Here is a 13,385-nt window from a genome sequence, read left to right as displayed (position 1 = left end):
GTGCTGTGCACATTTAAATGCATAATAAATAGATACATGTTTACAATGGACATTGTGCATTCGGTTGACATTCTTTCATCAACAGCTGGGGGGGAAATAAGATTATTTTGCACTTCAGAAATATTTAGTACTCTCATATGGTTGCTTTATTTCCTATAGAATCCAATGTGTGCTCATTCAAAAGTCAGTTTGAATGGAATTGATGGAATTAGTCTAATTGTAAACACATTTACCCCTTATTGTAAGTAGACATGCCTGCACTGTTGGTTTCCAAAATAGTTCCCAGAATTATCCTATGCACACTTATTCAGTAGGTTCTTTTGTTTAATGAAGAAAGGTAGATACAATACAGCATTTCGTGTGCCTCTGCGAATAGTCATGCTGGCCACATGACCATAGAAGTGTCTTCAGACCATGCTGTTTCCCTTGCTTAAGAAATAGAGATGAGCATCACCCCCTAGAACTAGACATGACTGGACAGGGGAAACCTTTACCTTTGCCTTTACATACAATTTATAAGACAAAGCTTTGCACTACTATAAGGAATACTCTAACATTCTCTCACTTTTTCTGCTTTGCTATTTTCTTAAACATTCTAAATTTACAGGTAGAGTCTGTACTTTTAGGCAATTTACATGATTGACATTGGACAATATTATACGTGTAGGAAATATGGCTAAAGAGTAGTTTTACCTCAAAATATGCCATACAAATATTTTCATAAAATTTTTTAAAGAGATAGTAACAAATAAAATCAATTCTGGAGCGGTGCCATCTTGTTTTAACAAGATTTGCACCTGCATGCAAGCCTAAAAAAATAAAACAATCGCTCCACCACCACCCTAAATAAATTGGGTGAAAACTTGTAAAGATAGAAAGAAATGCTACATGTGAAATTATTTAGAATCAAAGAACTTTCTAGAAGAAAAAGTCAAACCCTTTTCTGAGTAGCATAGGGTAGCAGTTCATTTAAGTAATTATTGAATTTTTTGGCATCAGCTGAAGCCAAAGCAAAGGACATTCTAGGGTACTTAATTTCAGTAGTGTTATGCTTTAGAATAGGCCTGTCAAACTGGTGGCCCATGGGCTGGTTGCATCACATGCAGGCCACATCCACCCCAGCTCTGTAAAGGCAAAAAATGTTGTGATACATCACGATATGTCACGTGACTGTAATCAAGTTTGACACTCATGCTTTAGAACATTACAGCTCAACCTGGGAACTTAATCCCAGGGAGATAATTCTATAAACTGCCAATTCTGGCAATGCTTGCAGGAAATCTTCACCAGATATTTAGATGAAACCAAATTTTGAATGAGACAATAATAAATAATCTTACATCAGGGATGGGTGACCTGGGGCTGTAAGACACATGATTTTTAGAGATCACGACAGCTTACAGAGTTCATACCACTGAAAACTGGAAGCACAAGTTCCTTTTAAAGGTGATAAACCCAACAATGTATAAGACTTTAGATGTGCTAATTACATCTTCAGAAGATCATTGGTCTGATAAACTGACCAATGATGTCTTGGATGATAAGACCCATTCCTTGTATCACGGATATGCCTTGAAAGCAGGGGCTTTAACAATCTGATTGTTAAAAACATACACAATTATCTTTGTGATTGACATGAAAATGTAGCGTATATCTAGTCTGTAACCTTCTTTTTCTGCCTTGAAGTCAGTCTTTCCTCCTCATAACTATATCAACAAGTCCCAACTCTCATGGTTGACAATATTTTGAATTATTTTCTGTTGCTTTCTTCCCAGGGAATGACTAGCACAAAGTCACCTATGGTGTCCTGCTTTCTAGCTTTTAACTACTGCACTGGACTAGTTCTCACTATATATAATTATAGTTGTTAAATTGTTAAAGAGAATATTCCAGAAAAAAACAGAGGAAAGTGTTTTAATTAAGATAAGATAAAGGATAGAAGGGATGTGTAAAATGTATAGGACACTGCAAGATAACTTGTCAGTTACTTCACACTGCATAGTTGACTCATTTCACATAAATGAAAACAGAGGACAAGTCGGTTCATCAAGTATTTCTGTCATTAACCTAACTCAGAAATGGGATTCTGTACACAGTCCATTTCTTCCAACATTTCTTTATGGCTGCTTTGCTCCACCGTTAAAGGAAACACATTGGGAATTCTCCCTTCAAAAAGCCCCCACCATTCAGGAAGTCCCACTTCCAAAATTTCCTAAATTCTGATCAACCAACACATGGTGCTATGAGTTTTTTCTCCTGCTTTAATGCTGGAACCTGAGTGCATTCCTGAGTGCATTGATGGGGGGTGTTGGAACATATAAAAGGAAATATTTCTCAAGGGATCTGATTAAACTATAGGATTTGCTTCCACAATATATAATGATTTGGATAACTTTAATGGGGTTTCAAATAATCATGGAGGATACAATTATCGATTATTTCTAGCTATGACAGCAGTATATTATAGCCATTTGATTGGGTAAGAAAGGACAATATAGACTATAGTGTAACCATACAAGAACAGCAACACAGTTGAACAAGAATCATGTATGGAATTGTGATATTTGTGGGTTGATGTCATTATAGGAATTATATTTTGGCATCACCGTGGTTTGTTGCAGACACATATTGCCTGGCAATGCCAGCTTTCAGAAAATACCAGCACAAGATGACATTTCTCTCCTCAGGTATTCCGAGTTCCTGATAGGCTGCTGATTGCCCACTGTAGTAATAAGAAGTTAGGTCAGAGGAAATGCTGGGCTGATCCAGCAGGACAATTCTTTACTCCCTTGAGGAAAGGGAATACTTCTGTCAAACACCATAAGACTCTTGACACATGCTGGAAAAGGACGTTGACATCATTGGAATCAATTTTGGTATTTCTCTTGCATTGCTGTCTGCTTGTTTTTGATGCATGAGGACACTTACTCAGTATGGGTCACTTCTCCAATTATTAAGTTTTTTTTCCCCTCTTCTTCAAGCATTATATCCTGAAACAATAGCTATTACACAGGCCTTGCCGTCTATGTGTTTCTATATAGCTGCTTCCTTTCCTGGGGAAGAATTCTGCCAAAAAAGCAGATGAAGTACTGTTTTTAAAAAACATGAAAAGAATAACATTAACAATAATAAAAAATGAGAAGATAAAAAGAACCTAGCTATTAAAAAAGGAACAAGCAACAGAGATACAGGCATAATCAAAAAGGCTCAAATTTGTTTTTTGGGGGGGTAAATTTTGAAACGTAGAAATACACAGTGGGGGATCTTGGCAAATTTCCCCAGAATCCATTGCTCTTGACATCCATCCTGGGACTTCTATTGACAATGATTCTTGGGAAGTTGAATGTATATATTCACACAAATCAAGGTGAGGTTGTGGATGTCACAGCAAGGACAACATTATTTTAAAATTCCATACAATGGGGCAGCAAAGTTTTGAACTGGACAACTTGGTATGTATAACCTTAGACTTCTCTCCAAAACTCTCTTTTTATGCTATGGGCAAGGAGATAGCCCAACCATATAGATACTTTGAATAATTTCTTCCTTAATGCTGTAGCCTTACTAGTGGGAAAAGAAAGTAAAGGGAGAAAAGGTATTCCATCTTTCCCATATTGTCATCATGATTGACATTAAGCAGATGCAAGCTGCTTATGTCTAGTGCAGTGTGGTGCTAATAAGTTGGATGTTCAAAACAGCTGCACTGGCCTGTTGTAAATATCAGGTGCCGACAAGCATTTTGTTTCCACTGAATTGTGCAAGTGACCTACCTGGTTGAAGGTTTTGTGTCACATGCAGCCCACCCATGCTGTGTACTTAAGCAAATATGAACTCAGCTGTATTCTTCCCACCTTCGGCCACCAGCAAAATCCAGAAGCAGATTCCCATAGGAACTTTACCAAAAGAGAGCAGATTTTGAGCAGGTATTTGAAGTGGTCCATGAAAATATTGAGTGGAGCAGAGGTGGTATTCAGAAGGTTCTGACCAGTTCTAGAGAACCAGTAGCAGAAATTTTTGAGTTGTTCAGAGAACCGGCAAATACGACTTCTGACTGGCCTCATCCCCGTCATCTATTCTCTGCCTCCCGAGCCCCAGCTGATCGGCTGGGTCTTTTTTTGTTGCCCTCCACAGGAGAACAGAGCTGGTAAGCAGGTTAGTGGGGTGGAGAGGGAATGGGATTTTGCAGTAACCTTCCCCCAAGATTGGGGAGGGAATGGAGATTTTACGGTATCCTTCCCCTGCCACGCCCACCAAGCCACGCCCACAGAACCGGTAGTAAAAAATATTGAATCCCACCACTGGAGTGGAGCCCAAATGTGCCTTCACTTCACTGTTAATGTTTTGTTGCATGTATGTGTCCTCTTTTGATTACAAAAATGCAACATAATATTTGTTTCTTTAGTCAAAAGAAAGATACCATCCACTCTTCATGTTATTGACAATCTACTCCTATGCTAAAGTATACTTTATCATTTCAGTATATCTCTTGCCTTACAAATGTCAGTAAAGTTACTGACAGTTCTCTGTGTTAGTGATTGGAGCAGAATGGAAAAAAATGAGGGTTTGTGAACCAGATATAGGTAAACATACTTTATGGAGTAGAGCATTTTATTTATGGGAAATAGTTTTGAAAACTATTTTCAAAATTATTACTTTAATAATAATTATTAAAATGAATTAAAATTTATTAAAATCAATTAAACTTTAATAATTATTAAAAATTATTACGCTGTTAGACTCTCTGCAATTTGCATACCGAGCAAATAGATTGACAGATGATGCTATTAATACGGCTGTGCACTACATCCTACAACACCTTGAATCTCCAAATACCTATGCAAGGGTCCTCTTTGTAGACTTCAGTTCAGCATTCAATACCATCATTCCAGACATTCTTCTAACTAAACTAAACCAGCTAGCAGTACCTGAAAACACTTGTAAATGGATCATAAAATTCCTAACAGACAGGAAGCAGTAGGTGAAGCCAGGCAGAATCACATCTGATACCTGTACAATTAACACAGCCGCCCCCAAGGCTGTGTGCTTTCTCCATTTCTCTTCTCCCTATATACCAATGACTGCATCTCAAACGATCCATCTGTTAAAATACTGAAGTTTGCAGATGACACAACAGTGATTGGTCTCATTCAAGACAACGACAAATCCGCACACAGATGGGAGGTTGTATAACTTGCCTTGTGATACAACTAGAACAATCTGGAACTGAACACACTCAAAACTGTAGAAATGGTGGTAGACTATAGGGGAAACCCTTTCATACTACCACCTCTTACAATACTAGACAACACAGTATCAGCAGTAGAGACCTTCAAATTTCTAGGTTCTACTATATCACATGACCTAAAATGGCCACCTAACATTAAAAATGTCATCAAAAAAGCACAATAAAGAACGTTCTTTCTGCACCAACTCAGAAAGCTCAAACTGCTCAAGGAGCTGCTGATACAGTTCTACAGAGGAATTATTGTCATGTCCACCTCTATTGCTGTCTGGTTTGGTTCTGCAACCCAACAAGACAGACAGACCAGAGAATAATTAGGACTGCAGGAAAAACAATTACCACCAACCTGCCTTCCATTGAGGACCTGTATACTGCAAAAATCAAAAAGCGGGCTGTGAAAATATTTACAGACCCCTCACATCCTGGACATAAACTGTTTCAACTCCTACCCTCAAAACAACACTATAGAACATTGCACACCAGAATAACTAGACACAAGAAAGAGTTTTTTCCTGAACAGCATCACTCTGCTAAACAAATAATTCCCTCAACACTGTCAAACTATTTACTGCATTACTATTAGTATTAATCTTCCCATCCTTCCTTTCACCCATCTCCTCCCACTTATGACTCTATGACTGTAACTTTGTTGCTTGTATTTTTACTATTTTTAATTAACTGTTTCCTAGTATGATTTGATTGCTTATTGTATTTGTATTGTATTATATTAAGTGTTGTACCTTATGATTCTTGATGAATGTATCTTTTCTTTTATGTACACTGAGAGCATATGCACTAAGACAAATTCCAATCACACTTGGCCAATAAAGAATTCCATTCCATTCTATTCTAAAATCAGTGATTATTCTAGGATTTCTAAAGTATCAATTAAATGCTTCTTGCCGTTCAGGGATTAGTTATTAAAAATGCTCAGATCCTTAATTAGCTTGAGTTTTTAAAAAATCCAATCAAAATGAATATAATAATCTGTGTAAATTTGTTTTGTAAAACAAAAACAGATTTCTAGAACTACACCTTTCAGCCAGAACGATGCCATCCACAGTATCCACAGCCATTTCACAAAATGTTTGACATGCATTTATTAAATATCATGTGATTATGGTAGTCTTGGGAAGTATTTTTACCAGCTTTTCCTACTCACATGTGGAATGTCCATCATTCAAGGCTGTGTAGGAATATGTTTCTTCTAATAATCTCTTTCCAGATTTTTTTTTCTTTAAATGTTGGAGTCTAAACATTCTCAAAGGGTCTATCACCACCCCTGGGACTGGCTTAGAAGTATTTCCCCAGGTGGGTTAAACCTCATGGTCTTTCAGCGTGACCCGCTGTGCATCATTTGACATTAAGCAGCTGTGTTGATCATCAGCTAACCTTCCCAATACATTTTTTGGAACCACTGGAAACAAACATAAGTAGCTGTAGAGAAGGGAAGAAAAGAAGACAAAGGAGAAAGCCATGAGAGAGAGAGAGAGAAAGCAAACAGTAATTCACTAGGAATCAGGGTGTTTTCCTAAGTGACTTTGACACTTAACAGACTCCTTTAAGCTGTTGGAGGATTGATTTGTACTTCAGAGGTAGCCTGATTAGAGGACAGTTGGAACTGGAGAATGCTAATGGATACAAACAACATCAAATCACACTCTTTAACATCTTTGAAACAGTGTGAATGAGTAAACATGGCAGTCAAGTGAAGCTAAGGGTTCAAAACAAAGAATAGTCAATAAGTAAAGACTATAGCAATAGGCCATGTATGAGAAGGTACTACATTATGACTAATAGTCATAAAAAGTAAGCTTTTTGGAATACTTTCTGACATCTTTTAAATTTTATTTGCACATTTGGCAGTGGTTCAAGAGATATTTCAAAACCTCATATCAAGCATAAATACTGGAAAAGATTAAACGGATTGCTTATATGAAAGGACTTTTTGACCATGAAAACCTTGAAGTACTGTAGTTAGTGTTATTACCATGAGTGAAACAGGTTGTTCAGCATTATTAAGTTTTAATATCATTTATGCTTTGATACTGTTATTTTTAGATTTTTGGCAGACCTTTATTTCTCTCTCTCTCTCTCTCTCTCTCTCTCTCTCTATCTATCTATCTATCTATCTATCATCTATCTATCTATCCTCTATCCATATCTATCTCTCTATCTATATAAGGTTATTTCTTTACGATTCTTATAGTGAGAATTACAATGCCTATTCAACTTTTCCAGATAAATTTGCTGGATACCAAGCAAAGTGCTAAGCTTTGTGATTATTCTCAATTGTTCTTGTCACCGATGACTTGAATATTATGGGATGTTCATTTTTACAGCACTGTCTCTCAGCCCTTGACTGAAAAGTCAATGAAGAAACCTTCATCCTGCAATGGTGTGAGAGAGAGGGATTGGGAGAGGAAGAGGAAGAGATTTAGGTCAAAGGCATTTAAAAATGTCAAAAATAATGTTGTGAGTAGTTTGAAGAGAAAATATTGCAGGAAAACATTGTAAACTATTAAAGAGAAAAACCTAGTTTAAATTAGATGCTTTGTTACATTACTTTAGGCATTAGTAGAAAAGCAAGAGATAATAAATGCATCACTGCATCATGCTTCTGTCAATACAACACATAATAAATAAATAGACTGAACAATGTATATTTCAGTATCGTTGGTGGTGACTTTTGATGAGTTATGAAACTGCAATATCTATTTTTATTTTAAAAAATGATATATCCAATTACACAACTACACTATGCTTGTTAAACCACAGGAATAGTCAGATTGTTTATTGTAGGGAGTTAGAGGGAAGAAAAAGCTGTCAGTATATGTAAAATGTAGTTACCTAAAAGTAAAAGCCACGGATTTTGGTTGTCTTTATTTCCAAGGAAAACAAGGATTTTTTTTAAATGCACTATGTGAAATGCAAGGAACACCTAGCTATGACATGATCTAGAATATTGTTTAAATAAAGGATACCTCTGAGTTTATTCTTCAAACAATGCATATCCTTGATAATTGAATTACATACATCAGTTGCATATACAAACATGTAAAACCTCAGACAGAGATGCTAAGTTTCTCACATAGTTCCTTTCTTTAACATTTTAGTCATGTCTTAACGTACTGATAGTAAGTGGCAATTAAATGCTCCATTTTCTTGCCATTGCAAACATTCCCGAGCCTCCATTAGCGGCAGGAACAGGAGAAGGAGAAGGAGGAACACATTTATTTTTTTAAAAATATATTCAAAAATTGATAGGAATTCTACACTTATACCTCCAGGAATCGTGCAGGCAAGCAGGCATAAATAAATGGTAAGAAAAATGCTAAAGAACAAAATTGAATAGTGGAAACACCATCAAAGCTATTAATACCTGAGCCATATCTGTGATGATATTATTTGTTGGACACAAACTCAACTGGGCAGTTTGGACCATAAAATAAGAAAATTATTTTACTATTCACCATGCATTACATTCACATAGTGATATGGATAGAGCAGGGGTGTCCAGCTTGATTTCATTGCAGGCCGCATCAGGATTGTGTTTGACCTCGGGGGGGGGGGGAGGAGGCATGGCCAGGGGGTGTAGCCAGCTTGACATCACTTGTGTCGGAGGTGCCTGTGGTGGCCTGAGCACTCTGACAGAGCAAATGGACTCCTGAGATCCATTTTCAGCTGCAATGACCTCCTGCAACCCTTTGCCAGCGGCCCTTCCAAGATCTGTTTTCGCTGGCAAAGGCACCATGGGCCGGTCCTTCTCTATTTCCAGGGCAGCCCCGCAGGCCAGATCGGCCCCCAGGCCTTGAGTTTGATGCCCCTGGGATAGAGAATGCCTGACCCACAGAAGCAGTTTACTTTGAATCAAACGGTCACAGAAAAAAAAAGAATGCATTGGCTGGTAATGTAAAAGATAGCCAAGAATATGAATTGAAGCAAGTTGAAAACTGAACTGGCTGTGCAGGAAGCAAAACATGAATGTTGAAAAATAAAAAATAAAAACAAGAAAAGAATGCTGACAAGGAAAAGCATTACAGGTAGTCCTCAACTTACAACAGTTCATTTAGTGACTGTCCATAATTACAACAGCCCTGAAAAAAAGTGACCTATGTACCAGTTTTCATACTTATGACTGTTGTAGCAGCCCCACGGTCCTGTGATCAAAATTCAGATGCTTGGCAATTGACTCATATTTATGACGGTTGCAGTGTCCCGGGGTCATATTATTCTGACAAGCAAAGTCAATGGGAAAGCCAGATTCGCTTAACAACAATTTGATTAATTTAACAACTATAGTGATTCACTTAACAACCGTGGCAAGAAAGGCCATAAAATGGGAATAAACTGACTTAACAAATGTTTCACTTAGCAACAAAAATTTTGGGCTCAATTGTGGTTGTAAGTTGAGGACTACCTATACATGATCGATTTCTACAAAAGATTGAGAGGAAAGTGTATAAAAACTAAAACCTGACAATGGCTTACAATAGGAACATTAAAAAAAGAAACTGAAAGTTTTTTTTTTTACTTCTGAAGAGCAAGCTATTCAAACTAATATAATCAGGGTAGAATTTAAAAAATCATCCAATGATTCAAAGGGCCTAGGAGTTGAGATAATTACAATAACGTGTAAGGACAACGAGGAAGTTTTAAATTCAAAGCCATGGTCACCTTAGTTGAGTGACATGACCTTAGCAACTACAAAAAAGAAAACTTGTTAAATGTCCTTTACCTTTAATCTTGTAATTATATAAATGAAATATAAATGAAAACTGAGTACAACACTATCAAAATTGAATTGTTTAGAGTAGTTTTCTCCAACCTGGTACTTTTCAGGTACACTTGGCTATGCCCCCATCCTCCCCCAGCAATTGCCAAAGTCTCGAATAAAGAAATATTGTTAATCAAAAAATTAATTCAATTTTGAATTTAATTAAAATTAAATTCAACCTCTTACAGAAGAATGAAGCTCATTGGGAAGGTTTTGCCCAGTTGTTATTTCTCATCCCAGTTTACTGTTAGGCTGGTGAAAGTAATGGAAAATGTATTCCATCTGCCTCTGCATTTTTAAGACGGAAAATATTTAATATAAAGGCTAAATATTCTTTCTCAATTATACCTGATGTGTAGTTGAGCAATAAGAGCTCTGATGTTCAAAACTGGAATTATACGAATTATAAACCTTTTAATAGAAAAAAAGGTAGCGATTCAAAGTAGCATGCTCACCTTTTACAGTGTTTGCCATGTAACTCTTCCCTCTCTCTTTCTCTTTTTTTACTTCTGATGCAAAGAACCTTTTTAATAGACCTTTTTAAAAAATGGCACCAGTAACTATTAAATTATTGAAATGGTCTCCTTATTTTGTATAGTAGCAATTTACAATTTCTGAAATGCCAAAAGCTTCCATTGATTCCCTCTTTGGGAATACTCTGAATTTTTTCAGTTTTGTATCTTGTATTTTGGGACATGCTTTACACTTCTGGTAGAAAATGCATTGACTGGATGCAAAGTAACCACATTAGAGAATAGTGTTGTGCAGGCCTTTTTGTCCCCAAAGCTAGAAAACTCTTTTCACATTTGTTTTTTTCCTCCAAAAGGGTGACATTTGTTTGCAGTTTCATGTGGTGAAGAAATAATCCATAGCAGCGGTGGCCTCTGCCACAAGACATGGGTTGGGAGCACAAAGGTTAATATCCTTGTCATGTCATTAGGGTCACTATACCACACACCGGGGGTTAATATCACAGCCTGTATCAATAATGGTGTTGGAGAAAAATTATTGCATTTTCAGGTGAAAGTTACCTAAGATGCCTATTAAATGTTAGCTATATGGTATTTGTTTATTTGTTTGTTTTTAATCTCACCTTTCTCAAGATGGTGAACATTCCTTCTTTTTTCCTATTTTCCCCACAAAAAGGAGATGAGTTAAGCTGGGAGAGAGGGATTGGCCCAAAGTCACTTGGCCGGGTGTTTCATGACTAAGGCAGGACTAGAATCCACCCAAAGTCATTTTATTATACCATGAATAAAGAAGGTATGTTATATACCAGGTTTCACTAGTAATGGAAAGGAAAGTATTCTGCATCCTGAAGGTGGACACACATTGAAAAGATTCCCACGGTGTCCAGCAAGATATATTTGCAGGGTATATTGGTCCCACTTCACAAATGTATCCAAAACAAGCAGAAATTCCGGCAGTAAAGTGACAATGCCATCAGCTGAAATGCATATCTACAAAATTTCCTCCTAGTAGGACAAAAAAAGACTCAACGAGTAAGCACATTAAACAATAGCAATGCCCAATTAGATCCAAAGATGAGATAGTAGCAGAAAAAGCCCAAGAGACTGAGCTTCATGCAAAACATGGTAATTCACACGAACATCACGGTTCTTGACTGTGTGTTCCACATCTACATTAAGACGGTGAAACTAAACACGTAGAATACATTTGGCATGCAAAACACCATGGTGTCTCATGAGTTAACTTTAATAATCCGTGTGCCTTACTTTTAGCTATTCATTCCATAGTAGGAAATTATTAGAGACAGAAAGTTTAGCAGCACCTTGCTTAAAAGGTTGTAATGGAACAGGAATTATTTGTCACTATTTGATCAATCCATACATCCAAGCCTACCTTGTGAGCAATGTGGTTCACTGAAAAGCAAATCAGAATTCTTTTCATTATAATACTTCAGAATCCAGCATTTAAAAAAAAAATCAACAGCCTGGTGACGATAGTGTTCTACCAATTATTTTGATTCTGACTCAGGTCAGAAGATGTAAAAAGGAACCAGCTACATTCATTTCCCCAGAAATGCATTGAGTAACAAAAATATATGTTGTAATCTCCTACCAAGCTGCTGAATGAGAGGTAGTAAAATGGTGGTTTAATTTTATTGAATCATAGAGATAAATGGTGGGTCATCCATTCATTGATTTTCCCCATAGATCAGGGGTATCAAATTGGCAGCTCTCAGGCTGGATGCATAGTCGCTGTTGCTGAAATGGAGACTCACCTGCCACAAATCTGTGCCATCAGATTCTTTTTCTAGGGAGCAGGTGCAATCATTCTGAACTATCTCCATAATTAGGAATATATTGTACAAAATGAGTACAGACATCTAGAAAATAATGCATCACTTCTAGATTCTCAGGAAGTGGAGTTTGAAGAATAGCTTCAGTCTTCTTTGAGAATTGGGCTAATGCAATGAGTGCATCCATCTCTTCAAGACCACGAGCATTTGCTTTCGTTCAATTTAAGTTTACCACAAAGCTCTTCCAACAGTCACTGCACTGAGAAGGATACCTATATTTTAAACAAGACCAGAACCCTTAGAGAAGAGAGTTGGTTGTTTTCTCTTGATGGAGGATATTTCTGCTTCTGTTATACAACTCTCATCCTTCTGCAGCCTCCCTGGATGCTTCTGCTTTCTGATCTGAAAAAAGGCCCAGGAAAGGCTTCCCTCATTTCAGCAGCTCTTATAAGAAGAAGTGATGTTCTATCAAATTCATAAAGGTTTGAGTTCTCAGGAAAGTCAGACCAACTCTGCTAGCTGAGAAAATATCAGAAGTGTTGAGATGCGTAAGTTTTGCTATCATTCAGAGGCAGCCAATATAAGCTATTCCATACAATCTGCCTTTAGCTTTTGAAGGAACATGCAACAAACTTAAGTTAGGGACAATTGGACAAAGTTCATTTTATCACAACAGCAAATACTTAGGGACTCATTCTAAGAATACCCGTGAGAAAAGTGAAATAAAATAAAATAAAGTGTGTTCACTAGCTTTATGCAGGCAAACATGTGGTCACTGAGGGAGAATATTTCAAAAAGGTCATTTATTCATGTTGCCATTGCATTCCTTCTCTCTAATGATACCCCCACTAACTGTATGCCTCAAAGGTCTTTATTATTCTTGTTTTGGCACTCATGAAACAATCACTTTCACAGACAATAAAATAACCATTCAGAAGAAGGGGGAAAAACAGAGAGAACAGAGAGATGAAAACTGTAGAGTAGTGACACATAAATTGAGAAAAGAAAAGGGAGAATTTGGCACTGTCCCTGTGTAATTGAAGCAAGCACCCTTTCTGTAGAAGTTGATTTAAACATTATGTTGGTCTGAGATCAGATTCAGC

The sequence above is a fragment of the Notechis scutatus genome, chromosome 1 (assembly GCF_049901735.1).
Source record: "Notechis scutatus isolate UNSWTSFEM ecotype Mainland chromosome 1, rNotScu1.2, whole genome shotgun sequence".
Taxonomy (NCBI): domain Eukaryota; kingdom Metazoa; phylum Chordata; class Lepidosauria; order Squamata; family Elapidae; genus Notechis; species Notechis scutatus.
This window is presented reverse-complemented; position numbering follows the sequence as displayed.